This window comes from Protopterus annectens, chromosome 6.part0 (genome assembly GCF_019279795.1).
Source record: "Protopterus annectens isolate FY-2018-M chromosome 6.part0, PAN1.0, whole genome shotgun sequence".
Lineage (NCBI taxonomy): Eukaryota > Metazoa > Chordata > Ceratodontiformes > Protopteridae > Protopterus > Protopterus annectens.
The window spans coordinates 629,614,743-629,642,206 of NC_056737.1; the positions used below are offsets into that span (position 1 = coordinate 629,614,743).

General features: G+C 41.1%; 1 protein-coding gene and 2 pseudogenes across 1 annotated transcript in view; all 3 read right to left on the reverse strand.

Annotated features, from left to right (window-relative positions):
• NIN (ninein) overlaps positions 1 to 27,464 on the reverse strand; it is a gene marked incomplete in the record, with an annotated part of 1,258,852 nt that overhangs the window by 790,463 nt on the left and 440,925 nt on the right.
• LOC122805139 lies at positions 8,017 to 8,135 on the reverse strand (annotated as a pseudogene).
• Positions 12,943 to 13,061, reverse strand: LOC122805155 (annotated as a pseudogene).

The following is a 27,464-nucleotide window of genomic DNA, read 5'->3' on the forward strand; positions in this document are numbered from 1 at the left end:
CAGATCTGATAATACTATACACTGGAGGGAGTAGTTCAGAATCTTTAATGTTAAACCAGGTTTCTGTGATGGCAAGAAGATTGGGGTTATACTGTGATATCCAGCCATGTAGTTCTGTAATTTTCTTACAAATGCTAAGGAATTTAATAGTGACAATATTCAATTTGCTTGGAAGACAAGTGGGGAATGATGGGGTGAGGCATTTGATGTGTTAGTTTTATTAGTATGGATAGGTGGTTGTTTAATGACAGGACAGTACAGCTGGGAAGAGGTACAGTTTGAGGTGATAGAAGAAGGGTTAGTTAATTCACAATTTTGTATGGGTGATTCTTTCCTATTTGGACTAACTGGTGAGTTCTTGGAGCCTGTGTTGGGATGGACATCACTACATTGTGGGATTTTTGACAGGTAGTGTACTGACTTAGAGGGGACCTGCATGAGCTTTACTTTTTCAGTAGACTGGTGGGAGTCTAGTATTTTGTGCAATATGAGAGGTGTATAGAAGTGGAAGTATACAGTGACAGCTTATTAGATAGGATGCTAGTAGCAGCAGAAAGAGACATGAAGCTTGGATAAACAATTGAAATTTCGGTGGTTACAGAGAAGAGGAAAAAGTGAAGTACAGTATGCAGTATGAAGTGGAGGGAAGCAAAGTGGGGAGAAGTGAAGATTTGTCTCATTAGTTAATTCTAATTATGTAACAGTGAAAAAAGGAAATGGAGGAGTATCAATGATATATATGAAGTCAGTGACAGGCAAAAGGAGCAGAATATAACTAAGGATACTAATGAAATTTAGGTGCAAGTAATAGTATGAACAGCAGGTTAGTCAGATGCAGTTTCTGTGGCTGGGAGGAGTGAGAGCCTACGAGTAGTTATTTGTGAGATAGTTATGTTGCTACAGGTGGGAGGAGTTAGAGTTTTTGTGGCAGGCTGCAATTTGTATAGAATTAGAATAAAGGAGGTGATGCCAGGGGTTGGTGGGGAGCAAAGGAGAGCGGGATCAGATTGTGTCTTGCAGGAGTCCTGCAGGAAAACAGTCAGGCTTATCAAATGGTAAGTAAGACTTTCTTAACAGAGTAGGACATAGCAAGATCAGTGGCAGTGTTAAAAACTAACATCAAAAAGTTGAAAGTATTAAAAAAAAAAAAAAAAAAAAAACAGTATAAGGGTGCTAAAGGAGATGGAAAATGGCAAGCCCAGATATGGGAAAATAGAAAGGGAGTTAGGAGAGAGATATATGAAGCAGACGGGTCAGGCAGCAGCAAACCTCTATAGTAACTCACTGTCCCTTACAACTGAGAGACAAACAAATGTATGTCTAGGGTACGGTAGTACACTGAAAAAAAAAAAAGAGAAATCTAATAGGAAGGAACCCAGTATAGAAGTACTCATAAAATAAGGTGAAAGGGGGCAGATGCACTCATTCCAGAGCAAGAGATACTGACAGTGAAATCCCTACACTAATCCAGGAAGTTCTTAACTAAACAGCTGTAAGACAGGGAAGATCCTTACTTAAGGCACTTCTTTGTGACTTTTCACTCTAATGCTCTCTGGTGCCAAAATAACTGCGTGTCTTGAACCTACCTTAGAGCCTTGCCTGATGGAGTTTACCACTAATGTCAGTCTGGAAGGGGGGGGGGGGGGCTTGAGCCTAGTGTCACTGCACCTTGTCTATACTATCATTTTAGCTGCAGGGAAGTTGCGTCTGGCTGTAAATCTCCACATGCACAGAATCTGTTTAAAAATCTGTGCCCTACTGTTCTAGGCGAACAAACTACTCTGCCTTACTGTATAAACACAAAAGCAACTGTCTGACTTCTACAGCTGCAGTATTTAATACTTTTCCATTTGCAAAACCATCAAGTCTCTCAGCCTTCAGCAAAAATATTCTAGCGTTATTTTACTTTTCATTTAGTTCAATTTCCAACACACAACTATATCCTGTTTAAGGTCACTGTGAGACCCCAGCCTATCCCTACAAACAATGGTCAGAAATCAGGGAACCTATCCTAGCTGGGGCACTAGTCCATAGCAGGATACCTACTTCACATACAAAAAATGGAAATGTAGACATCCCCAGTTCAGCTACTAGAATGCATTTGGTACAGAGAAAGAAGCCACAGATTTCATAGAGTTGTCTACTAAATTTTAAATGTGAGGATAGATTTCTATGAAGAATCCATTCGGTCTGCCATAAAGCCAACATGTTGTACCTAATAAATCTAGAAAAGTGCATCTCAGTGTTGTGGGACATTTTGAGACAGTTTCCTGTCCTTTTGGAATATAAAATTAATGAAGATAAAACAATAGGCAAGAGAGGGCCAGAATTTACTGGAGAAAACTGGCAAAGGAATCAACAAATTGTTAGCAAATAACAAGAGAAGAGAAAGACAATAGAGTGGGATGAGGCCAAGAAGACATTGAACTGCGGGATAGAGTGTGCCTTTGGAACTGATACAACAGTATAGGTTAAGAGCAAGGACACCGTAACCATAGGATGATGTCCCTCACACGCATACACTCATGTAATATACCTACTCAGCTGACTCTGATTAAAAAAAAAAACAATACTTATTCAACTAAAATATCAGAAAATACATTAACAAGCTTGATTTCAATAAAACATGCTTCTATCTCCATTTTTGGTAGAGCAGCTGATTCTGTGTTTTGCAGTCTAGGGAAGGAAAAAAGAAGAAGAAAAAAGAGGAACAGCACAGTTGGTTCCGCCTCCATCGGACTTTTGTTGACTTCTACTTGCTGCCAAAGACAGATGCAGATGCAATGTGGGCAGCATGACTGGAGCAAATAAGAAAAAAAAAAAATATATATATATATATATATATGTATTATGTTGCCTTGCTTTTCCTAATACAGCAAAATGTTCCACATGGAAAAAGCATACTTCCAAACTGTCCCTGATTTTTCCTCTCCCTTGTAAAATATTTAATTTTCTGGTAAGTCACTGAGGATTGCAGTCAGAAATGCCAGTCAGAGTTTCATACTTCTGTTGTACAAAAAAGTGCATGTAAGCCACAGCACAAGTTTCACTGAAAAGACAGTCATCAGAAGGCAGTCAAATTTGTACATTCTTCTGGTTCATTGTTTCGATGCGCTGTGGTCAACCTTCACTTTGATGATGCATTCCCCTACGTGTTGCATGACTGCAAATGACTACGGTGAATACACAATTAGAAGTTGTGGGTCTTAGCCAACCAAAGAATTTTAACAAGATGTCTATGCTTGCTTTTATAATCTTGACTTGAACATGTGTGTGTGTGTGTGTGTGTGTGTGTGTGTGTGTGTGTGTGTGTGTGTGTGTGTGTGTGCGTGTGTGTGTACCCTTGTGCATGTGTTCCCTGTGCTTGTAGAATGCATGGCTCTCACCTTCCTTGACTTTGCAGAAAGCCCCTCACCTTCAGATTTTTTGTCCTGTCCCTCATAACTGTTGCATTTTCCAGAAAAACAGCTTTCAGAAAGGCAATGATGCCAGACAGTTTCATACTTCTTATTGCTAGAAACTGCTTGTTAATGCAAAACCTGTTGTTCAGTTAACTTAAGAGAATTAGTGTAATATTTAAAAATTGTTTGTCTGTGTACATGGCTTTTTGTTATGTCCAGAATTCACGAGCAAAGAAAATGTAAGTACACAGGGTACAATGACCCACATCTGTGTCAGACTTTGCAAAAGGTCGCAGATTTTTGCTTCACAGTTTTTCCCCTTAACCTGATTTTCTGGTAAATCACTGAGGATTACAGACAAGTCAGTGCCAGGCATTGGAGTTTCGTATTTCTTACTGTTCAGAAAATGCACGATGATGCATAACCTGCTGTTCTATTAACTTTTTTGAGTGAATTAGAGTAATAGTTCTAAATTGCCCCTCATTTTGCCTCCCTACTTTGGCTATACCCAGACTTCTTGAGGAACTTCAGCAGTACACAGGGCTCCTATATGCTGACCATTGTAAATGTAAATAAGAAAGGGAACCTGTAGATTCTGCTTTGGACAGTGTCTACTGTTATCCTGACCAAAGTTTTATCTGACTTCCTGTCTTAAAAAAAATTGTATCAGAGAGAAAACCTTCCACAACTCTAAATTCCTGTCAGTGTCTGTAAAATTACTAGCAAACTAGAGACTGCTAGGAAAGCACTGAGATTGTTTGCTAATGGCAACCAATAGCAGGCACTTAAACTGCATAGTAATAGGATATGGGTTTTGATTACTATAATCGGGGAAAAAAATGAAAGTGCTGGCCAGTGCACAGAATAACAGATTCACTGATTCATAGAGTATACAAGGTAGAGTTAGTCCTTGTCAACACCCACCCACATACGGCACTTCCTGCCTCTGCCTCCCAGAGGAGCAAACAAGTCAGGATGCTGATGAATTTACATGCCTTAAAGGAAGCACATGTATCACTCATATAACAAAATGGCAACAATAATAAAGTCTCCGTTCCAGCATGTTTTACTTGTTTGTTGGAGATTCAACTCTTTAGTTTGTTTGTGGAAACATTTGTTTTCTGAAGTATAGGAGACCAAGGAGGACTGAGTTACTGAAAACCAAAGACTGGAAGTCATAAAATCACTGCACAGGAACTTATAAAAGTTGAGTTTCAAGCATGTCTTAGTAAATACGGTTCTTTAGTTAGTCTGGGGATGCTTTTAGTTCAGAACCTTTAGGGTAGTTGTAAGATTTGTGTTTCGATAGATGCAAATGAAAAGGGGCATTATACTCTATAACTGGCCTGAACAGGGTACAGTACAGAAGATGAGATGCTTACTAAATTAAATAGACAATTTCCTTTTCACAAAATCATACTGTTGTGGGTCTAGATCATTAATATTTTTGTAGCAGAGCTTATAAAATCAGATATCAATCAATGCACTGCATAGTTTTTACAAACTTCACTAATTAGGCAGATGAGTCTATAACTCTTGGATGTGGGGGGGGGGGTGGCCTTTACAGAAGGGCATAATGGGAGCCATTTTCAATGACGCAGGAACCTATGGCTATGCTTAAGTTCAACAGTTTTAGGAGTTAAAGATTTATGAATATCTTTTACTCTGGATACTAACTTTAGTTTGTGTTCCACTATGACAGACCTTATGGTAACTTTCAGATTTTTGTTGAGCTTTTGACAGTGTCCATAATGCAGGCAGAGTTTGATATATTATATGCCTCAATTAGCTTTTTTTCTTCTTTACTATATAGCTTATTAAAGTTGCATTCCACCACAGTCAATTGTCTATTTTCCCCAGTAAATTTGGCAATGACTACAAAAGCTTGATTTATGCAATTTTTTAGACTGCAGTAAAAAATCAATGGCATAAAGTGAGAGCTGAGGATACATGGGGGCTGGGGGCAATTTTGCATTTAAATTTTAACAGCTTATCATACAGTTTTAATAAATTTGCCTTTTTAAAGTTGTGAATTCAGAGGTGCTCACTGTGGTGGGTTTAGATACACTGGTGTTACTGTATCCATAAGTAAGTAGAGTTTTTGGGCATATTTTCAGTTTTGTTTTCTCATAAGAGAGGAATTTTGGGAATAAAGTAAAGTCCTCTCTCTCTTGATAATACAACTACTGAAGTCACTTCTCATAGCAAACTATTACGGTTGACAGTGGATGATAATCTTACAGTTGACCTGCATATATAAAAAATTGCATAAGAAAATCTCATGAAAAACTAGGGATGCTTTACAAAGCCAAAAACTTTCTCACTGATGCAACTAAAGCTACACTTGTCACTACTTACCTCCTCGAAATACTTCTCTACCTAGCTCCCATCCTTACCAACATTCAAGCTTCACAAAAATTCAAATACTTGAACAATGCTATAACACAGTTGATAAATTTGAACCACATACCCCTTTTCAGAGCACACCACTGTATAGCACTGAAAAGCCTAAACTGGTTAGAACTGCCACATCAACTAGCATACACACAACTTCTAACCACCTACACATTATCCAGCATCCATCTTACTGTCCAAGACTAAAAAACATTCTACACAACTATGTACCTAGTCAGTCGTTGAGATCCAGTGACCAAAAACACCCGTCTACAAACCTAGCAAATCTGCTGGGCACTGTTTGTGCATGTACAATGTTGCTGAGGCCTGGAACTCCTTTCCGTATCCATCAGGTCTATACCCTCCCTCCCATCTTTAAAAACAACTCTGAAAGACTTCCTGGCTAAAATCTGGCTCTGTTCCAAGATAAACTACATCGCTAAACGTGAACAATTATATTTTCATTCCTTATAATTCCTTACTCTCCCTTCTTCACTTACTGCTAGTTAATTCTCTTCCCTGACCTTCTCTCTACATATACTATAAGCCTGTTTTTTTTTCCTTACTTTCTATTGCAATTCCCATTTGTATCGAGACTAACTTACTTTTAATTTCTCTACAGTCTAAAATTTCTCTAAATATTAAATGATTGTCATATACCTTGTACCAATTTTTAACCAATGTTTTTATATTATGTCTAATGTGTTATAATTATTTATACTGCAGATGTTTTTGTTTTATTTTTGAAGACTGTAAAATTACTGTTCTCGAAATGTTTTGTAATAATTTGGAGCTTTTCTCCCTGGGCCTCCACTGAAAATGGTCTTCTATCCAGTCTGACTTTCCTGGTAATCAAATGTCAATCAATCAGTAAATAAATACATACTGTATGTGTTGACCTAGCTTGCCTAAGAGCAGAGGACAAATGTTCCATTGTGGGTAACCTTCCATGATGTGTCACAGAGGTTTGTTAGTGCTACATATTATTTGTGTAAAAAGATATGCGGAACTAGTTATGATGTAGCACAGGCTTGGTGCTAAACACTGGCACTGGAGCGGCTGAAACTCTGGACTGCCTGGTGTCATGCGGCACACACATTTAGTGATGAATCCCAGCACTGGTGTCGAAGGCCATCTATTAGACTAGAGGACATGATGTGGCATAGAGGCGGGACAACAGTACTGTCATTTACAGAAACTCCTCTGGCTGTTCTACAGATAATTACTGCAGTACAGCACTGTATCTAAAAGCCAATATATGTGATATAGCCACAGAGATATGTATTGTAGTGCCAACACATGACCTCTACATTTTATGGAGTGTGCAGTATGGCTGTAACAGTTTATCCAAAAGCTCTGAATTAGACTATACCTTATACAGGTGGGGTACAATATGGTTCCAGTGTGTAGAATTTTGAAACTTCTGACTACATCCTTAGTTGGTGACTCATATTTTTCCTTTGCCCCTTTTCCGTTTTTTTCTGGCAAGTCACTGAGTATTGCAGTCAGTAATTTGGTTTAATACTTGTTCAAAAATGCATGTTTATGCAAATCTGCAGTTCTTTTAACCTTTGAAGTGAATTAAAGTAGTATTTAAAAAATGTCCTTGCTTTCAGGTAAATACACCACCACATGCTACTAAAAAGTATGCTTCTCAGAATAATATTAAAATTTTAATTGTTAAGACTTAAAATGAGATGCAAAGCAATAAAACAAAGCCCTTGTTGATTTGTATATGATAAGTGCTTTTAGCTAAAAACCTTCCTCAGATCATAAAGAATCAGGTTACAAAGGGCTAAGATAAATGATTAAAACACCAATTATGTGGCTAAATCCAAACCAACACCTTTTTTCAAACCAATGAGTTCACGGCCAATCAGAGACCTTGAAGGAAACACCTCCAAGTTGCCAAATAGACTACTTCCTTGAAGAAACAGCACATACCTGGCTAAGGCAGCCTTGTCAACACTAATCAACGTTGGTGTTACTTCAGTTCTTTCTTCCCCAGTAAATACTTAGGGTTTATGCAACTACTTAGGGCGTGTATAAATAGTACCACTCCTTTTTGAATGAAACTTAACAAAAGATCTAGTGGTTTTGATTCCATTACTGAGACAGTCAATTAACTTCTCTTGATTCAAACTGTCAAGTAAAATAAAGGACATAAAGACATAGTGGAAACTGACTTCTTGTGCTGATGAGAACAAATTCCATGGGTTTACTGGTTCAGCACCTGTTATTCCCAGGTGGTCTCCCATCCAAGTACTAACCACGCTCAACCCTGCTTAGCTTCCAAGACCAGATGAGATTGTGCGCATTCAAGGTGGTATAGCTATACAAGCAAAATCTGCTTCTTTGTGAAATAGATACATACCAAGCTACAACATCTTTTGCACCATTGGACCATGTTACTATTCCTTTGTTCATTTTCCATTATTATTGGCAAAATTAGACCAAGGTTATTATTGGCCAAAGCACATATAGATGTCATCAGTTCCTCTTTGTGGGAACTTCCCAAAGGGCATAAGTATTCAAAATCCATTACATAAAGACAAATGTGCAGTCACTAGTTGTTTATCTCGATAGAGGCTTTCTGTGCCTGAACCATGGGCTTAAAGAATAACATAAAGGAAGTGATTTTCTTTACTCTTCAGTGCTTAATACTTCACTTGTCTCTGTACAACATCCTTAAATTATTTTCTTAAAAGTTAAGGTAAACTTCACATTCCTTTGTTAGTAGACCAACTACAGAGTCCTTGGTGCACTTGTCAACATATGGATATGCACCCTTGCCTTTAAAATCGTAAGTGGTACCATTGCATTCAGGACCAGAGGGCATTCTGCTTGGAGATTGATAATCCAGTTCACCTTGCATATTTCAGTCCTGTTGCTTATATCTCCACCTCTAGGACCTTCAAAGACACTATCAATGGCTTTAAACATGAAGGAGTGTAGGGGATACTGAATGTCATGATTTGCCAAAGAGTTTTTGTGATCCTTATGCTGGATATCTCTCAGATGGCACAACACTCTATCCCTGAATTGTTGGTTGGTTTTGCCTACATAATAAGAACACTTTAAACAAGTAGCTAAGTAAACCATGTGTTTACTATTACAGGTAGCACGGCATGAAAAACAATATTCCAGTCCCATAATGGGATGTTTGCATAGACTGCTGGTATCCATCACAGGGAAGGCTTTACATCTGCCACATTTAAAAGTTCCTTTCCTATTGATGGAACTTTTTCTAGAGAAACCATCTTTTGTACCATAGCAAACTTTTCAAGTTCTTTTTGTTTTTAAAAATGAATCTTGGCCTCTCTTCCACTATTTCTTTCAATTTTTCATCTTTTGTCAACACTGGCCAAAACTTCTTGACAATGTTGCATATATGCCTCAAATCATTACTATATGTGAGCATGAGACCAACAGTTTGCTGTCCTTTGGAACTGTCATTGGATGGTTTCTGTGCCTTCCTGTCAGAGAAATAGGGTTGTCCTTTTCCTTTTCTCAAGTTTTCTGTTGATTCTGGTTTCATTGAGATGTTTTAACCTCTCCTTCTTTAAATGACACTCCAATTTAACCTTTTCATATTCATAAACTGTGTCTTTAGTACAGAGTCTTTGAGATGCATGTGGCTTAATTCTCCATTATATTCTTAAAAACATGTGCAGGAAGCATAATGTTCTGGTGTACATAATGGTTCCTCCATGTTTCTTTTCTATGGATTGATGTCTCTATGCCAGATGTGAAATCCAGTTCTATCTTCACATCTAAGAAATCAATTGTTTCTTTGGAAATATTAACTGTGAACTTAAGTCAGTGGAGTGGTTCAAATAATCTGTGAATAGCATCAATTGTGAATCAACACCTTTCCACAACATAAAAATGTCATCCACAAAACATCCAGAGAATATCAGGTGTTCTTTCCATGGATTTCAATCAGAAAGTACATACTCTTGCTCCCATTGTGCTAATACAAAGTTCGAATAACTGTTCGCACAAGGGGTTCCCATGGCTACCCCCCAGCATTGCCAAAAGTATTCCTTCCCACAGATAAAAACATTGTTTTCAAGAACATGTTCCAAAAGTGTACATATTAGATCAATGCTCACATTCATATCTCTTGGAACCACTGTACTCATGATGGCTTCAACCCCATAGGTAATGGGAATAACTGTGAAGAGGCTAGTGATGTCCATGGTTACCAACAGCATCTCTGAGTAGTCTTCATTACTATTCATGATAGAATGCAGTGTGCTAAGAAAGCTACCTGTATCCTTCAACACCATGGCAGCTTGTGATAACAGTTTCTTCAATTGTTCCTCAACATATATGGCTAGGGATTCTGTAATCCATCCCATCATTGCTCCAATGGGGCAAAGTGGTGGATTTTGTCTGTCCTTGTGGATCTTCAGCAAGCCACTTATAGTCTGTACAGTTGGATTAGTAACTTCAAAAAAGTCGTACATTTCCTTGGTTAAATGACCGGTATCAGCAACTTGAAGAGATCATCTCTCACACTTGAGACCATTCTATTCAGATCACTTTTGCTGATCTGTGTATAGGTTCATGCATCAGTCAACATTTCTTTCATTCAATCTTGATACCATGGGGAGTCCATCAAAACTATGGCTCCTCCCTTAGGTGGTTTAATCACTATGTCTTCTCTATTCCTTAGATCATTCAGTGCCTGTCTTTCAAGTGCTGTTAGATTATGGAAGGGTCTAGAACAATCACTTCCTTGTCTCAAGCTTCCTACTTCATTTTCACAGAGCCGAATAAATAAATCTACAGCTGGATGATTGACTGGTACAAAATTACTGGATTTCTTATATTACTTAGCTCTTCTTCCTTGTTCTTTTCCAAAGATATTTTCCAGGGTGACATTTCTCCCAAAGTATCTAACATCCAAAGCAAACTCACTTAAGTTAAAACACAATGATGGTATAAATGTGAGACCTTTGTTTAATAGCTGAATTTGCTCTCTGTTCAGTTCCAACTGAGATCTTTTTAATAATAGTGTGATATTACTTAATTCATTGTTTTTTTTTCCTTTTCCTTTCTTGGCTCATGGATCTGAGGTTTCTGTACAAGTTCTGCTTGAGAAAAACCTGTAAATTGTGAACTACGGCTCTCTCTTTAGGTCTGGTACCTGTGGCTAAGTCAGTTTTTGTAAACTCTCTACCATTTACATTATTTGTTTCTACACTTAAATGTCAAGTGTCTTTCAACATTTAGAGAGGTGGATGGTATATTTGCTTTATTTGACTGTATTTCTCTCAGACATTCAAATATATGTCCTTGCTTAAAATCCTCTATGTCTCAAGATAGCTTATGAATCTTTTGTTCTTTTAATTTGCTGTCATATACATTCAAATTAAACTTCAAATTCTCCAGCTTGCTTAGGGTGCCATCCGACAATTCCATCCATTCTAATTCCAATTGCTCGGTTTTAATGTGTTTAGCTATACTCTCTTCTTCTGGTTTGAAATATTCAATTAACAACCTTATATACTTAAAGCTTGTTTCTATGTTAATAGCTTGCCAATTTGCCAGCAGTTCTGGATGACTATTTCCATAACTAGACATGCATTTAACACTCATTCCACTAGGAATCACCCTTTAGTGCATACTTGCCTCAAGATGGAACCGCTGCCACTGCAATCTTTTCCGGCAGTAGGCTGTATTTTCTGCATCTTTAAGTACATTTTCAAAGTGTTCTATCTCCGGTGTCTCATTATAAATTTTCAATATAAGGATGTTGTACAGAGACAAGTGAAGTATTAAGCACTGAAGCGTAAAGAAAATCACTTCCTTGATGTTGTTATTCTTTAAGCCCATGGTTCATGGCACAGAAAGTCTGGGTCAAGATAAACAACTAATGACTGCACATTTGTCTTTATGTAATGGACTTTAAATAGTTATGCCCTTTGGAAAGTTCCCACCAAGAGGAAAGTACAGTTGTGTACACTTACCATAAATGCAGATGTTCGAGTGTATTCACTGTTGCAGTCATTACATTTGGGTAATCTGCTGGCAGGTTGCCCTCAAGTCGGCCTGATTAACAAAGTCTTGGGTCCTGCATCCGTTGCTGTCCCTTCTCCAAGTATGATTTTGTGTATTTGTGTATTTTTTGCCAGTGCTGGTTTAGTATGTCTATGTGAGGCTGGAGGTGTGGTGCAAGTGTTAACCTTCTCCTCATGACTGCCTGTTCCAGTCTTGGGTGGAGAGAGCTTAGCCTCCAGTTTAGCTATATAATTGCATCTCTCGCATATGTTAATGTTTTGTGGTAGGAGGAGTGGGTTTGTCTGTGTACATGAGGCAGTTGTAACACTGCCTCAGGATACCCAGGTTCACCAGCTGGACTGGAGAGTATACCTGAAATTGCTGTTTGGTCATGCCTGAATAGTAGGGTGAGCTGCTTAGTCGCTTGGTTGGTGAGAGGTGAATAATGAGCCTTGCCCTGCTGGGCAATAAAGTGTCGGGGTATATTAGTGCTTGCTGTTAGGTCTGAGCAAGTGCTGGACTGTAGGATGCTTTTTAAGTGCTCAGGTTAAGAGTTAGACTACTATCAAGGGGAAAAACTGAAGAGGAGACTTGGTGGAGCCAGGAATAATTTAGCCCTAGGTAACCAGCGCTGCTCGGACGTGCAAAACCGTGCAAACATATTTTTTACAGCAGGGAAATGAAAGAGAGAGAAATTAGCCCAAAATGGCCTATAAACTACTAACTTCTGGGCTGGAACCACTCCTCCAGGGACAGATGGCTGCTCAAAGCTCCCCCTCTCACAGGTGAACAGAGAAACCTCCCTCTATCCAAGTAAGGTATGGGCAACTCAGAAACTTGTAACACAGTCCTGAATTCAGCACTAGCTTGAAAACTGGACTATACTAGCTTAGAAAGGTGGGAAACAAGGAAACTTTTTTTTGAAAAGATAAGGCAAAACCAGTAAAAAATACACTTAAAACTTGCATAACATCAGCCCTTTCTGAATGAAACTTAAAAAATCTAGTGGTTCTGATTCCATTACTGAGATCGTCATTAATTAATTTCTGTTGGTTCGAACTGCCAAGCAAAATAAAGGACATAAAGACATAGTGCAAATTGGCTTCTTGTGCTGATAAGAACAAACTCCATGGGGTTACTGGTTCAGCACCTGTTATTCCCAGGCATGCTCCCATCCAAGTACTAACCAAGCCCGACCCCGCTTAGCTTCCGAGACCAGACAAGATCGGGTGCATTCAAGGTGGTATAGCCATAAAAGCAAAATCTGCTTCTTTGTGAAATAGATACATACCAAGCTAGAACATCTTTTGTATCATTGGCCCATGTTACTATTCCATTGTTCATTTTCCATTATTAATGGCAAAGGCACATATAGATGTCATCCGATGTTCTTCATGTTTCACTGTTGCAGTCATTACATTTGGGTAATCTGCTGGCAGGTTGCCCTCAGTCGGCCTGAATATCAAAGTCTTGGGTCCTACGTCAGTTGCGGTCTCCTCTTCCATGACGCCAGGTCGTCAGGGGTATAAAACAGGCAGCCGACGCCATTTTCTTTAGTCTTTCTTGCCGTGCGGTGCCTGAAGCAGAAGCAGTTAGCAAGTGCTTGTCGGCCGACTCCTGAAATTTTCGAATTCGAGTTTCAGAACCGAAGTCTTCAATTAAAGCTAAGTACCCTGTTGGGAAAACTTTTTCTTGCTCCATACCGATGTTAGTAAAACTTAATAATTGCATTACTTGTGGGAAGCAAATATCTCATAAGGATTTTCATTTGTGCTGTATTCCTTGCAGATCATAACGTGCCTTGCTGTTGGTTTTGTGCTAGATTTAACGAACGCACTATTAAGCGTCGGTATATCTTTGCTTCAAAATATTCTGGAAACAGATTTAACTGCCCTGAAATGTCGTTGGATAGCAATCTGACTACCGGAGTTCACAAATAATGCAAAGAAAAGGACAAAGACAGACTGGTGAGGTCCAAAACAGACAACAAAGCTTCTCCTAAGCCAGTCACCAGTTCGCCGGTACGCAGTGAGGCGCTTTCGCAGCCCCTGATAACTGCTACTTTCGAGTCGCAGGCCTCTATCGAGACCCACGTGGAGTCTGGCACGCCACGAGATTCTCAAAGTATTGTACCTGCGGATGTCTCTCCCTCGGATGGGTCCGGAGCCGCTGAGCAGGCACCGGCTTCTGAGGGTGTCTTCAGGCCTCAGCATTTCTATATAAAACTGACGCCAGCTTCAAAAACAAGGACAAAAGCAATTTCTAAGGCTAAAAAACTGATGCATGAGCCACGTACTCAGGCCTCTATGCCCAAAAAGCAGATGATCAAAATGGCTGAAGACTTAATTAACTTAATCAGGGCCCCCCCCCCCCCCGATAAGAGGCCTAGGCAAGACACTGATTATGAATCTTCAGATCAGGTTTCTATTTCTTCTGATTCCTCTTCTGATCAGGAATTTTCTATACCACCCTATGAGGATTCAGATGCAAAGGAATCCATCCCATCTGCATCTCCTCCTGAAGATTATTCCTTTGGATAAACCTTGCATACTTTGAGGGAACATTTTCATTGGGAGAGTCAAGATTTCTCAGAATCAAAAAAGAGGCTTAGGGATTTCCTTCTTCTTCCTCAGCATAGGCCTTTGGCCATACGTCCTGTATTAGACATGGTTGATTATGTGTTTTTGGAATCAAGCACGACTCCAGATTCCTTACCTCTGGCTCCTAGCAAGCCAGACAGATATTACAGGGCTCCTGACTCGCACAAATTTTTATTCAAAAACCATGCTGCTGACCCTGAAACTATCTGACAGGGTCCCAAAGGTGTAAAGGCCTCAACAGCTAAGAATCCTACCCCCTCTGATAGAGATTCCAGGGTGCTGGATAGATGGGGAAAGAAGGTTTATACGTCTGCAACGTTGGCAATTAGGGCCTTAAACTGCTTAAATATCAACAGCATGTTATGGGATTATTGAAACAGAAAATTATGTTGATTTCTGAATGTGGAAAATAAAGATTACAGGAATTACTACATGCAGCAGAACAGGTTGGAAAGCATTCTTTGCAATGTGGTTTTGACTCCTTGGAGGCTTCCTGCAGGGCCACAGTTACTGGATCTGTAATTAGAAGGCATGCCTGGCTCAAGGAGCAAATTTTGCCTGATAATGTTAAAGCTAAATTGTTGGATGCACCTTTACAGCATGATGCTCTGTTTGGTAATAAGGCAGAAGAGGTTTTAAAGAAAATGGAAGACAAAGCTAAGTCTATGCAAACTGTAAAAGACTTTTTACAAATGCAGCCACCAAGATTCAGTAGACACTGGCCTACAAAAAACTGGTCCTTTCCTGTGTCCGACAGAGCTTCAAGGGGCAAATCCAGGCATTCAAAGGGCTCTAGATAACAATCACAGGATTCTTACAGGTCAAAGCAATGGGGTGCCTCTACCTCCAAATCTGGAGGAAATAAAGCACAACCCTACAGTAAACAGTCTCAATGACTTCCCTCTGACATCACCAAGCACTTATCTTTTTGCAGCCCCCTTAGGGAGAAAACTAGCACTTCATGCTCAAAATTGGCAGTTAATAACCCAGAACAAGTGGGTATTAAACATAGTATCCCAGGGATACAGATTTCATTTCCATACCTTGCCAATTCCAAACAGTTGGCCAGATCTGCTACAAAATCAGTGGGCAGAGGCACAGAAACAAGTTACGTCCCTCATGGACATGGGGGCTATTCAGCCAGTACCAGAACAGGAAAAAGGTCAAGGGTTTTACTCAAGACTGTTCTTGGTACCCAGAAAAGACAATGCCTGGTGCCTAATACTGGATTTATTGATTTTGAACACATTCTTGGACATACCAAAATTGAAAATGCTAACTTTGCAGCAGCTTTTGCCCATGCTGGGCAAGAATGCTTGGCTAGTGACTCTAGACTTAAAAGAGGCATACCTGTATATCCCAATAAGGGAATCGTGCAGAAGATACCTCCACTTTAAGGCTGGTTTTATGCATTACCAATTCTCTGCACTGCCCTATGGCTTATCTACTGCACCCAGGGTCTTTACAAAGTGCCTGGCACCAGTAATTGCATTTTGCAGACAAAGTAGTATACAAATCTATCCTTACTTGGACTGTCTCATTCAAGCAGAAAACAAGGACATTCTTCAACATCTGGCATTTGTGAAAAGGCTTCTAACATGCCTAGGGTACACAAATAAATGAAAAGAAACCACAACTGGTACCCTCTCAAAATATTACATTCCTAGGTGCAAGCTTGAATACAACTGCCCAGATGGCTTACCTTACGGCAGACAGTCAACTGACTATTTACTTCAAACAGATGGCAACAAAAACCCAGTTATCTGCAAGACAAATTCTGCAAGCTTTGGGGTTCATGGCATCCTGCATTCTACTGATTCCATATGCAAAGACTGCATATGAGGAAACTACAGTGGTACCTAAAAAGTTTATGGAGTCAACACTGTCACAGTCTGGAAACAATGATTCCTTTCATTCCCTGCATACAACAGGAGTTTCTTTGGTGGGCAAAGACATGTCATCAGAACATGGGACGGTCTTTCACTCTTCCCCCTGCCAACCAAACCCTACCTACAGACGCATCAGACTATGCTTGGGGGGCCCACCTGGCGGGGAGATGCATTCATGGCATATGGAGCCCAAAACAAATGCATCTGCATATGCAGAAAGAGATGTCAGGTGTTCAGAATGCCCTGACAGCCTTCAAGGACTTACTTCATCCAGGACAACTACTGATAAAGACAAACAACACCACGGTTATGTGGTATGTAAACAAGCAGGGGGGCACACATTCCCACCCCCTTTGCAGACTAGCCATGGCATTGTGGGACACAGCCTTGATTTACCAAGTACATCTTCAAGCTCAATTCCTGCCAGGAAAACAAAATACTCTGGCAGACGACCTAAGCAGAAACCTTATGGATCCTCACAAGTGGAAACTGGATCCACAAGTCTTCAGCATGATATCAAAGAAATGGGGGAGCCCGGACATAGAGCTATTTGCCTCTCCCCAGAATTATCAACTGGACAATTTCTGCACAAGGACTTATCACAGACAAGCATGAAAAGTGGATGCCCTATCCTTCAGTCTACGCCTTTCCTCCTCTGCCTCTTCTTCTCAAGGTCCTACTAAAGGTCAGACAGGAAAAAACAAAAATGATTCTAATTGCCCCGGACTGGCCTCGCCAGCTCTGATATCCAGTCCTAAGGAATACATCTCATCTCCCTCCTTGGTACTTGCCTCAAATACCTCATCTACTGTCTCAGCAGAACAATCAAATCCTGCACAATCAGCTCCAAACTCCGAACCTGACAGCATGGATGATCATGTACTTATTCAAACAACACCTCTCAGTAAATCTGTGATGAAAGTCACTTTGGAAGCCAGAAGGCCTAGTACTAGAAAATCTTATGCTGATAAATGGAAGAGATTCTGTGCTTGGAATCGAGCACAAGAAACTGACACAGCAAAGTCAAATATCCCTCATATTTTACAATACTTGACTGAGATGCTTGACAAGGGCCTACCTTTTTCTTCAATAAAAATCCATGCCTCTGCCATCTCGGCTCATTACAACACAGAGCCACCGATCTTTTCTCATCCTTTGTTAAAACAGTATCTTAGAGGGGCCAAACATTTAAGGCCTCCCAGAAGATCACCAATTCCTGCATGGGACCTCAACTTTGTGTAGGAAAAGCTCATCCTACCTCCATTTGAACCAGCTGCTACTGCAGATATAACATTTTTATCCTGGAAAACAGCTTTACTTCTGGCAGTCACTTCAGCAAGAAGGGTTTCAGAACTACAGGCCTTATTGCTGTGGAGCCTTTATTATATTTCACCCAGACAGGGTGTCCCTCAGGACCAATCCTTCCTTTATGCCTAAGGTGGTATCCAGTGTGTCTCTTAACCAATCTATTCACCTGCCAACTTTTTACCCAAATCCGCAGAACAAGGAGAAGTGGATTCTGCATTCCTTGGACATACACAGACAACTAAGATTCTACTTAAACAGGACCAAATCTCTAAGAAAGGCTGAGCAGCTACTGGTGGCATTTGCTGCAGGATCAAAGGGAAAGTCTATTTCAAAGTGGATAAGCCACTGCATTCGTTTCTGCTATTTGCATCATGGTAAACCGGTGCCCAAGTGCATTAGGTGAAACACGAAGAACATCAAGTACAAATATGACTTTGTCATTGTTCATGTTGGTGTGACGTACCTCCCTGGACTACATGAAAAGAGACATGGAAGAGCTCTCAGATCATGTGGCCCAAGGCGGGTATGACCATGACCCAGAGTAGCATCCTCCCCTCACCAAGAATGATACCGCAGTATAAAGAAAAAAATTATCAGTTTCAACAACTGGCTAAGCTTCTGGTGTCATTCAAAGGGGATCCAGTGTCGGTCAGCCTGGGACGACATGCTCGACAAGCCTCGCTGCTTCGCAAGAGACGGCTTGCACCTGTCACCTCTAGGCTTTCGAATACTGTCCAAGGCTCTTGCTGCCCCCATAGTGCCTTTTTTAGGTAAGGCTCAAAAGTCAAACCCACCTCTGTAAACAGCACAAATAAAAAAAAAAAAAAAGAGGGATATGCTACTCAACGCCAGGAGTTTACATCTCAAAATGCATGCGCTCGAAGCACTCCTCAGTATGGAGAACGTTGACATCTGTGCAGTAACTGAAACCTGGTTCAAGGCTCCACAGAGCACCCCAGCACTACCAGGCTATAACTCATGCCACACATTTCAGCCGCAGAACATGGACCGAAACACAAAAGGAGGGGGTGTATCCATATTCATCAAAGATACCTACACCTCCAGGTTAGTGGTGCAGCAGACCACCTCTGAGATCATCCATGTGCAACCAACATCGGGCAGATCTGCAATGCAAATTGTGGCCTGCTACAGATCACCCTCCATGACCCAGGACCACCACTCCCCCTTTCTGGAGACACTGGAAACCATGAAGGTCCTACCGAACATCCTGATATTGGGTGATTTCAATTACCCTACCGTTAACTGGGAAAACTACTCAAGTACAAACTCCCAGGTCCAGCACTTCCTGGAATTTATCAACTCAAATGCCCTGGATCAGTTGGTAAATTCCCCTACCAGAGGTGAAAACATATTGGACCTGGTCATCACCAACATGGGCGACAGGTGTTCCGCACCGGAGGTCCACCCGTCACTGGTTAGATCAGACCATAAACTAATCATTCTGGATGTCCACAGCACACCACCACCCCCAACCAAGGAAACCACAGTGAAAAACTTTTCTATAGCAAACTTCACATTACTTAAGACAGAGGTGGTACATTTCACAGCCCCCCACGCTAAAGGATAACAGTGTCCAAGAAGCAGGAACCTTTAACAAATGCACTCTGAGCACCTACAAGGATGAATGGATCATGCCATCCCTAGCAAAACTAAGACTCACTCCCCTAAGAAAAGGAAACCAGTCTGGTGGACCCCTACCATAAACAGGCTATACAACAGATGGAGGAAACTAGTTCAGAAAAAAAGCAAATCCCAGGAAGAAAAGACATCCCTGATCAGTATCAGTAAGAAACTGAGGTCCATCATAAAATCATCCAAAGCTAACTTCGAAAGAAAAATAGCCAAGGATTCGAAAAATAACCACAAAGCCTTCTTTAGCTATGTCAAGAATCTAAGTGGCAACTCAAAGATATGCTCTGAGCTAGTGCAAAATAGCACAAAATATACTGAACCTACTGATATTGCCAACATCTTGGCAGACAGATTCAGTGCAAACTTCAACCCCCTCTCACCCCCAAAAGGGCCCACAACAATACCAGAAAAGTGTAGTGTCCCAGAAATTACAGACACACAGGTGAAAACAGCTCTTTCCAAAGCCAAAAGCACAGCATCAATGGGGCCAGATGGTGTCCCAGGCTGCGTCTTGCACGAACTACAGAACGAACTAACCCCCCACCTAAACACACTGTTCAACCTCAGCCTCTCCACAGGCTACGTGCCCATAGAATGGCGCACAGAAATGGTTATTCCGCTCCACAAAGGAGGGGCCACAACTAACCCTGGTAACTATCGCCCCATAAGCCTGACTAGCCTGGTCTGCAAGGCTATGGAGCACATCACCATGGAGCTCATTAACAAAGACACTGGGAACCTCCAAACACTTGACCCGACCCAGTTCGGCTTTGTTAAGGGCAGATCATGCCTACTAAACCTGGTTGACTTCTTCGAGACAGTCACCAAGACCATAGATGAGGGGAAGGTGGTTCACACAGCCTACCTTGACCTTGCCAAGGCTTTTGACAACATTCCCCACTCAGGAATTGTACAAAAACCCACCAGCCTGAACATAAACCCCTACATCATGAGATGGATTGCCAACTGGCTTACAGACAGTACAGAACTCACACGGTAAGAATAGCGGGCTCCAGGTCCGACTCTAAACCGGTCACAAGTAGTGTCCCATAAGGCTCAGTCCTGGGACCCCTACTGTTTGGCATATACTTCTCAGAAGTACAGGCAAACACAGGAGGACTATGGATAACCAAGTTTGCCGATGACTGCAAACTGGGAGCCATAAATGACTCTCCGGCTGACATGGACATTCTCCAAAAGGGCCTTACTGAGATGGACACCTGGTGTCAAAGTCATGGTCTCAAGCTAAATGCCAAAAAAATGCATAGTCATCCAGTTTGGGAAAAACAAAACACCCATGAATTACCACATAGGTGGCAGCCCCCTTAACACAGAAGAGGTAATAAGAGATCTGGGGACCAAGACAGATAGTAATCTCTCCTTTGACAATCATATTGCCAAAGTAGTTAGGAAATCCTTCTATGTAGCCCATCTAATTACTAAAGGGTTTGCATCTAGAAATAAAGAGGTTATAGTGCCCCTCTACTCGTCACTCGTCAGATCCATCATAGAGTACAATGCCCCATTTGGGATGTACCTCACAAGACACTTCCAACAGCTGGAAAGACCACAAAAGTACGTCACCAAGAAAATTACTGGCCTCAAACATATGTCCTATGCAGCTCGACTGGAAAAACTCTGGCTGTACTCAGTGGCATATCACTTACTCAGATGCAGCCCGACTGGAAAAACTCTGGCTGTACTCAGTGGCATATCGCTTACTCAGAGGTGACCTCTGCCTGACTTACAAAGCCATGTCTAACTCAGAATTGATGGACATGCTCCACCTAAAGAAATCCAAGTCACTGCGAGCCACTCACTCTAGTGAGCTAAACCTCGCCACAACAATAAATAGAACATGCTGGAGGGATAGATTCATGTCACAGAGACTCCCCATGCTTTGGAACAAAATTCCTAACTACATTAGGCAGAGCACTAACACTCTTCAAGAGAAACCTTGACGAGTGGATGGGTAACCGAAAATATACCCCTGGGATCACTTCATTGGCTCTTCTTGACAGAGGCTCAGTTAATTAATCAATAGGGCGGTGAAAGCTGACACACTCTGGCTAGGCTTATAAATGCCCTCGGGCAGATAGCCTAGTACCTACCTATGAACCTACACAAGCCCTAAGTAGTTGCATAAACCCTAAATATTTACTGGGGAAGAAAAAAACAAAGTAACATCAACACTGATAAGTTTTGACAAGGCTGCCCTAGCCTGGTATGAGCTGTGTCTTCAAGGAAGTAGTCTTTATTTTGCAACTTGGAGGTGTGTTTCCTTCAAGGTCTCTGACTGGCTGTGAATTCACTGGTTTGAAAAAAGGTGTTGGTTTGGTTTTAGCCACATAATTGGTGTTACAATCATTTATCTTAGCCCTGTGGAATCTGATTATTTATGATCTGAGGAAGGCTTTTAGCTGAAAGCACTTAACATATACAAATCAACAAGGGCTTTGTTTTATTGCTTTATATCTCATTTTAAGTCTTAAGAATTAAAAGTTTTTATTTTACTCTGAGGAGCATAATTTTTAGTAGCCTGTGGTGGTGTATTTCAGTTTTTACACAGATCTTTTGCTTAGTTTTTGAAACCACCTTTGGCAGTCACAGGAGAGTTTCTCTTTCTTGATTTCAAATCTTTACTTTCTGCCTCCGCCCCCACACCGATAATTTTTGGCTTTACGCAGAATTCTTGGACAAAGTTGAGAGACATGGGTGAAGAAGACTATTGAGAGATTTATCTCAACCACCTCAGAGTTGGAAAGACAGATTATAAAGTAATTTATGTTTCTTAGCTGCTTTGGTGTGTCACACTGCTTTCTCCTGGAAACTGCTCCATCCATGGGGTATGGGCATTGGCGGATTCAGAAATGAGTACCCAAAGGTAGGGACTGGTGATAACTCACACTTCCTTGTCTGGTAAGTCAGCAAGGATTGCTGAAACTAACACTGGTAGACTTTTGAGTTTGACTTCATTTCCTTCAGAAGAATGGATGGTAATGTAATACCAGCTATTTTGCTAGGTTGACAGCTCTCTTGTGAGCTGAGAGTTATGGTCAAAGCAAATTGTGTAATCCTTAGCAACTTGCTCTACATTACTGTGGATACTTTCTCCACCTTTGGTGACTACAGGTGACCACCAGAAGTGGTTATCTATTTGGGGACCTGTTGATGCATAAAAACAAAGGACACTTAGGATGACGAAGTGGTAACTGATGTGGTCCCGGTTAGGAGGAACAGAGCATAATGCCTAAAAACTCCAATTTGAAATACATTTGCAGCAATTCCTTTTCCATTTTATCTGGCAAGATTCCAAATAGATATGTGGGCAGTGGTTATAGTACACACTAGCCACAGCATCACACAAATATATATTTTTTTGGTTTAATTTTTAAAAATCAACTGGGGGTAATGTACCATACAGTTGAAGTGCATTACTGTGTCTGCTACTTCTGCGCTATAGATGCAAGTGAAATTGATTACTGCACTTATTTCGACACTTTCTGCAATCACACATGAGAGGTGAATGCCTTAAGTGGCTCTCTTGTCTGTCTGCATTCGTGGAGGAGGTAGGCTGTACATGAATAAGTGCAATTACATGAGTTATACAAAACAATCACAGATACTCCCTGTTTAGGGTACAGGGAGTGTGGCCATTGTCTACTTGCAGTAAGGAAGAGAAATGACATATGGAGTTGCCTAACTTGGTTCCCCTTCCCCACAAATGGTATGATCTCACAGAATGGTTTTATTAGGGGGTGCAGACTGTCTTAACATCCACAACAGACTTTACAGAATCCTGAGAGATGGAGAAACCAGTTAGAAACAAACTGTTTAAAGGAGTTAAGCTAAATCCACTACAAGAAAACACCACCAGGTGCATTTATACGTCTTCAAGAGTGAGATATTGCAATAAATTATTTCTTTTTTTTTTACTTTTCTTACAATAAGACATCAATAGTGTAGGTAGAATGTGGATATCTTTACGAGTAAAGAAGTGAGAAGGCAAGCTACATGTAAGCTAGTAAATCTGGCATTACAGGCGGCTTTTGTTGTCACAATCTGCCCCTACACTTGTCAACTTGGTTGCTGTTTTACCTCTGAAGAAAAGGGCTGGGGCAGCTGATGTACAATATCAAATTGCTGTTAGAGGATCGCCTTTGATCGATTATTGATTCAATATGTTGTTGGAGATGAGAGTATACACCAAAAAGCAATACAACCATTGTATTTGTTTAATTTCCTTTGTAGTTAAAAGTAATGCACTCTCGCAGAAGGGGCAAGATGGGGGAAAATGTGTATTATACCACAGTACCTTACTGCAAGTCCCTGTTTTTTAATGTGAACTACCTTGGGGAACTGACATATGACTTCTTATATACAACTAGCAAAAAGCATTACAGAGGTCTTGTGATCTCTTAGTCTGGCATTGTGTTTAGCTTCTAATTGAGGAGTATTTGGCCTTTACACAAACGGCTGGGGGAAGGTGATACAGTGGATATAAAAAGTGTACACACCCCTGTTAAAATGCCAGGTTTTTGTGATATAAAAAATGAGACCACAACAAATCATTTCAAAACTTTTCCCACCTTTAATGTGACCTACAACCTGTACAATTCAATTGAAAAACAAAAAAATATGTTAGGGGAAAAAATATAAAAAATAAAAACGTACAATAAGCTGGTTGCACACCCTTAAACTAATACTTTGCTGAAGCGCCTTTTTATTTAATTACAGCATTCAGTCTTCTTGGGTACACACCTGCCACCAGTTAAAGAGACTCTGATTAACCCCAAATATAGTTCAGCTGTCCTAGTAGGATTTTCCTGACATTTACTCAGTTGCCTGCTACCGCAAAAGCCATGGTTCGCAGAGAGCTTACAAAGCATCAAAGGGATCTCATTGTTAAAAAGTATCAGTCAGGAGAAGGGTACAAAAAAATTTCCATAGCACTGGATTTATCATGAAACACAGTGCAGTCATCAAAAAGTGGAGAAAATATGGGGCAACAGCGAAGTAGCAAAGAATTTAATGCCTTCCAAAACTGATGAAAAGGCAATATGCAAACTGGTCAAGGAGGCTGGCAAGAGACCTACAGCAACACTGAAGGAGCTGTGGGAATTTTCTGGCAAGTATGGGTTATGTACTACATGTGACAACAATCTCTTGTATTCTCCATATATCGGGGCTGTGGGGTACGGTTGCAAGACAGAAGCCTTTTCTTACACAGAAAAACATCCAGGCCCAGCTAAAATTTGCAAAACAATACATAAAGTCTCCCAAAAGCATGTGGGAAAATGTGTTATGGTCTGATGAGACCAAGGTTGAACTTTTTAGCCACAATTCCAAAAGGTACGTTTGGTGCAAAAACAACACTTTGCATCACCAAAAGAACACCATCCCCACGGCGAACCATGGTGGTGGCAGTATCACAGGATCATAAGAGGTTACTAGGCTAATGGCCCTGGAGCCCTTACAAGCCTAGCCAAGAGTTTATCCCCAAAAATAAACCTCAGTCAGCACGTTTCACCCCTGTCAATGAGGGACACAGGTGGAACCCCTGGGATAAAATTTGTGGTTTCTCATCCATTCATGAAGGTTACGCTTGAAGAGGGATCAGCGAGGTGCTCTGTCTGACGTGTATGGGAAGTCTATTCTAGAGACGGAGCAGCCTCTGGGAGACAAACCTGTCTCCTCAGCAGGTTTTGTTAATGTCATATAAAAGGTTCAGGCCTTTTGAGCGGTAGTGAGAGAGGAGTTAGACTTATGGATATGGAACATCTCTAGTAGGGCAGGGTTCGAGATTGCCTTGTAGGTGAGACACAGATCACCCCTGAGCAATCTGTATGGCACCGAGTAGAGTGACAGTGATATGAACCTGTGTGCACAGGATAGGTGTTGGAGGCTATGGATTCTCTTGGTGTGGTATTTCAGAGGCCCTTACAGTTGGTGCAATGTTTGGAGAGGTACATCCCAAACCGGGTGTTCTAATCAATTATTGGTCTAATGAGGGAGAAGTATAGAGAGGTAATGACCTCCTTTTTTCTGGATGCAATCCCTTTACTTATGAGATGAACCAAGTAAAAGGCTTTTCTGACCACTGCCACTACATGATGGTCGAATGTGAGGTTATCAACCTGAGTGCCCAGGTCATTCACCACAGGTTGTGTGCTTAGGGGGTTGCTGCTGATGTGGTAATCAGTAGGGATTGTTTTTTCCGAATGGTATGATGATACATTTTTTGCATTTAGCTTTAGGCCATGACTTTGGCACCACTCATAAGTTGTTGTGAGATCCTCTTGTAGTATGTTAACATCGTTTGGAGAGACAATGACAGCACGCAACTTACAGTCGTCGGCAAACTTGGTCAGCCACAGGTCTTTTGCCTTTGCCTTTACCTCCATGAAATAGATGCCAAACAGGGGTCCCAGGACAGATCCCTGGGGAACTCCACTAGTGACAGGTCTGCTGTCGGAGATGGAGGTGCCTAATTTGACTTTGAGGGTCCTGTCAGTGAGCCAGCTGGCCACCCACCTGATGAGATCGAGATTTACAGCAAGTTGTGTTAGCTTTTCGATGATGCCCGAGTGGGGGATTGTGTCAAGGGCTATGGCCAAGTCAAGGTAAGCTGTATATACTGACTTTCCCTCATCCAGGGCCTTGGCGACAGTCTCAAAGAAGTCAACCAGGTGCAACAGGCAAGAGCTGCCCTTGACAAATCCAAACTGGGTGGGATCATGTGCTTGGAGATTGCCTATGTCCTTGTTTATGAGATCCATAACAATCCGCTCCATGGCTTTACAGATCAGACTTGTTAAGTTAATGGGGTGATAGTTTCCAGGGTCAGTAGTGGCACCACCTTTGTGCAAGGGGATGACAATGGCGGTTCTCCACTCTGCTGGAATGAAGCCAGTACTTAGGCTGTGGTTGAAAAGGGTGCTCAATGGGGAAGCCTGTTCTTGCTGGAGATGGTGCAAAATACATCCTGGGATACTATCATGTCCCATGGAAGCTGTGTTGGTTGCCTTGGATAGGCCATGTAACATGATCTACGGACATGTGAGGTGCGGGACAAGTATCTGGGATGTTGAAAGGGCCTTTGGGGGGGGCAGGGGGTGAAGTTTGCACTGAACCTATCTGCTAGCAAGTTGGCTAAGTTAACAGGATCAGTGTAAGCGATACTGTTAAGTACTGATTCGGAACAAGCCTGGGCTTTGCCATGGAGATACCAGACATAACTGAAGACTTTATGGTTTCCCTTTGTTATGGAGGCTAGCTTCAATTCAAAATTGGCCTTGGAGGTTTTCACTAGTGATCTAATTTGTTTGTTAAGGAGGGAGATTTTCCAATTTGGAATTTGTTGCCTTTTACCCTTGGACAACCGTTTCTTCCTTTTGTTGTAAAGCCTTTTGATAGAAGATGCCCTCCAAACAGGTCTGTGTTTTTTGAGGAGCAGATTTTAGTTCGAGGAGCAGCTTTAGTTTAGTATCATGCTTTTGGGTTGCTTTTCTTTAGCTGGAATTGGGCTTTAGTCAAGGTGGAGGGGAATTATGAACAGTTCCAAATACCACGCACTTTTGGTCCAAAACCTTCAGGGGTCTGCTAGAAAGCTGAAGATGAAGAGGAATTTCACCTTTCAACTCGACAATGACCCCAAGCATACATCCACAGGCAAACATCAACAGAAAAGAAAATAAACCATATACACATTTTTTTCCATTTACATACATTATACATCACATATCTGTTTTAGTTGAAATTGCCATCAGTTCAATATTACATAAATTGCAGAATTCCTGCCTTCCCTTAAACCTCAATCTTCCTCCTGAACATGGCTTCATTAGAAGAAAATTAAAGTTTTGGAATGATCCAGCCAGAGTCCAGACCTAAATCCAACAGTAATTCTGTGGGGTGGCCTGATCCAAATCAACAAAAGAATGGCTTCACCAGAAGAAAATTAAAGTTTTGGTATGGCCCAGCCAGAGTCCAGACCTAAATCCAATAGAAAATTTGTGGGGTAACCTGAAGAGGGCTGTGCACAAGATATGCCCTCGCAATCTGACAGACTTGGAATGCTTTTGCAAAGAAGAGTGGGCAAATATTGTCAAGTCAAGATGTGCTATGCTGATAGACTCCTACCCAAGAAGACTGAATGCTGTAATTAAATCAACAGATGCTTCAACAAAGTATTACTTTAAGGGTGTGCACAC